Source organism: Lynx rufus, unplaced genomic scaffold, assembly GCF_022079265.1.
Source record: "Lynx rufus isolate CCGP_SWC_20201006 ecotype Redwood Valley unplaced genomic scaffold, mLynRuf1.p SCAF_12, whole genome shotgun sequence".
Lineage (NCBI taxonomy): Eukaryota > Metazoa > Chordata > Mammalia > Carnivora > Felidae > Lynx > Lynx rufus.
This window is the reverse complement of record NW_025814826.1, coordinates 44,601,650-44,605,072: the sequence shown is the minus strand read 5'-3', so window position 1 is coordinate 44,605,072 and position 3,423 is coordinate 44,601,650. Positions and strand designations below refer to the sequence as shown.

The following is a 3,423-nucleotide window of genomic DNA, read 5'->3' as shown; positions in this document are numbered from 1 at the left end:
CTCAGTAAATATATCATTCAATCACTTAAGACAGAAAATGGAACATGAGTTTCTTTCTTCCCTCTCACTCCAAGCTAATCAATCACTAAATTGTATTAATACTGCCACCTAAATATTTCTCAAGTTTGTTGTTCTCTTCTCTCACCTCCCTTACCATGCCTCTAAACCTCTTTCATTCCTTACCTATTTTCCTTCAGTAGTCTTCGCTTTGTCTATTTGGTCCTGTTCTAATTAAAGGGGTGTTCCTAAAATGTAAATCTTAGCCCATGATTCACCTGCTTGTTGTTATTTCCTATTATTTTCAAAAAAGTGCAAACTCTTTCTTCGCATGGTTTATGAGGAACTTCATGATCTTGTCCTAGTGGACAAGATCCTACTGGATCTTGTCTCTAGTCTTTGTCTTCCATTCCTTCCCACCCATACCTGGACAAAATTACTCCAGTTTACTTCCTCTCATATCTTAGCATACTGCCATGCTGCTTTGTATCACTCACATGACAATAACTCAGCTGACTTGCTCCATTCATCACGAAGGTCCCTCAGCTTATGTACTGTGTACTTGCAGCCTTTCCTGACAGCTCAAAATTTAGCTGGGTAGTTTTTCTTCCATGAACAGCTTATCCTGCTGTATTATCATTTGATGCCTATAGTCCCCAATGGCCCCTGAGCTTTGTGAACATAAGGTCCACACTGACCTGTTCACATTGCATTCTTATCACCTAGACTGGTGCCTAGAGCATACACATCAGATTCTCTAAGCACATTTTGTGAAATCAGGACCTTTATGGCTTTAATGAATTTAATTCGATGATCTAAACCTTCTTGGTGAAAGTGTTGTATGCTAGCCAAATAACATCACACATTCTATTCTTCACTTATGTTTAGTTGAAGCTCACACTGAATGAATTCCTTACAACTCAGAAGAAATGTTGTGACTTGAGTCCTAGCAAGGGTAACTCCTGACTCTGACCTGACTTGGCTTCTAACACCTGCATCTTTGTTTTCCAAGACAAAGTTGAATATTGCAATAAACCTTAAGGGGAAGGAGGAACTGAGTTGGGCATGGTTCCTAAAATTCCATTGGAGAAGCACATGTGAAAGAAACCTTTCCTGGGAATTCCTCTTAGCTTCCAATTCTGAACCATGGTGACATTTTATTTCAGATTTCTGAGTAGGCAGCCTGTTTAATAACAAAATAATGTTAGGAAAAAGTCATTAAAGCTTTGTTTACTGTCCACCTATTTGGGATAACCTGAGAACATTAACTGTTCCAGAAAAGGAATGGAAAACAAACTGAAGGTACCAATTAGCATGAATTATTAATAGAATTTATTAACAAAAATCCCATCTTATTTTTTTTCTCATTAAGCATTTGTTTTAATGGGTCTTGAAATTTTGTAAACCGATTTTCGGTCAAGTTGTTTCCATTAAAAAAGTACTGATTTTAAAAATTAGTAACTTAAAACTCTCTCACACACACACACAGTTCAGAAATCATTTTTCCTTCTGAGGTTTTATGATGCATGGTTATCATTAACCAGTCTTTTCTATCAAGCTTAAATGGCCAATTGACACAAACAGTCCTGAGACCACTCTTCCCCCACTGTTACTATTGGGGTGGCAGGTATTGGGGATAATATGATTTAGCCTTCTGAGCTTTCTGGGAAGACTTGGTGACCTTGCCAGCTCCAGCTGCCTTCTCGTCCACTGCTTTGACGACACCCACAGCAACCATCTGTCTCATGTCACGAACAGCAAAACGGCCCAGAGGAGAGAAACTCTCAAAACACACACAGGGTTGCCAGGAGCCATATCAACAATGGCAGCATCATCAGATTTCAAGGACTTAGGGCCATCTTCCAGCTTTTTCCCCAGAATGATGATCAATCTTCTCCTTCAGCTCAGCAAACTTTCAGGTAATGTGAGCTGTGTGACAACACAGCACAGGTGCCTATCCAGCACTGATTTGGTCTGGCTGGTTCAGGATGATCACCCGAGCCATCAAGCCAGCTGTTTCCAATGGTGGCTCATTTTTGCTGTCAGCAGCCATACTGCCATGACAAACATCTTTGACAGATATGTTCTTGACACTGAAGCCCACGTTGTCACCAGGAAAGCGTCATGGGGCCTTTCAACAGATTTTGCTTCAGTTGTAACACTGACTGGAGCAAAGGGCACCACCACGCTGGGTTTGAGAACACCAGTCTCCACTGGGCCCACAGGGACAGTACCGATTTCACCAATTTTGTAGACGTCCTGGAAGGACCGACACAAGGGCTTGTTGGTTGGATGAGTTGGTGGCAGCATGCAATCCAGAGGTTCAAGCAGTGTGGTTCCACTGACATTGCCATCTTTACGGGTGACTTTCCAACCCTTGAACCAAGGCACGTTAGCCCTTGGCTCCAGCAGGTTGTCACCATTCCAACCAGAAATTGGCACAAATGCTATGTCCAGATTGTTGCCAATTTTCTTAATGTAGGTGCTGATCCCTTAACGATTTCCTCATATCTCTTCTGCTTCAGTATCTCTTCTGTAGGGTGGTTCAGGGAATCCATTTTGTTAACACCAACATGTAGGAGTTTCACAGCCAGGTGTGGAAGCCAGAAGGGCATGCTCATGGGTCTGCTCATACTTGGAGATACCTGCTTCAAATTCACCAACACCTGCAGCAACAGGCAGGACAGTACAGTCAGCCTCAGATGTGCCTGCAAGCATGTTTTTGATGAAGTCTCTGTGTCCTGGGGCATTGGTGATGGTCACATAATGCTTGCTCGTCTCAAATTTCCACAGGGACATATCAATGGCGATACCATGTTCACTTTCGGCTCTCAGTTTACCCAAGACCCAGGCATGCTTGCAAGGGTTTTTTCTCAGCAGCCTTCTTCTCCAATTTTTTCTATAGTTCCTTTGTCGATGCCACCTCAGTAATAGGTCAGATGACCAGTAGTGATAGACTTGCCTGAATGTATATATCCATGACAAACATGTTGCTTCGAGTCCTTTCCTTTCCCATTTTGGTTTAGGATTAGTGGTGGTTTTTATGTCACCTGTGGTCTGGCAGCAAAGCTGTATGAAAAAGCTCATTTTATTATTTTTAAAAATTTAAATAAACAGATCCCTATGAAAGATGCATAGATAGCATAATTATATTCTGTTCACCTTTATGAAATTTGAAACATTTTTTCTTTCTCTAAAAAGGAAAGCATACTTATTGTTATTATTGTTATATCACTTTATTTTTAATATCTTTCATAAAGATTGCTTAAAGACTAAAAGAAATTATAAAAAGCTTTTAGGAAATAAGATATAAAAGGAAAGGTTAGTAATCTAGCATGGACACATTCTCTGTTAAAGTTAAACTTTGCATTCAAAAATTTTAAAAAATCTTCAGGATTGGTAGACCACACCAAGGAAATTTTGAGA

The 3,423-nt window shown here is 40.5% G+C and overlaps 1 pseudogene; it reads right to left on the bottom strand.

Annotated features, from left to right (window-relative positions):
- Positions 1–1,609: 1,609 nt before the first annotated feature.
- On the bottom strand, positions 1,610–3,013 carry LOC124507555 (elongation factor 1-alpha 1-like; annotated as a pseudogene).
- Positions 3,014–3,423: the final 410 nt, after the last annotated feature.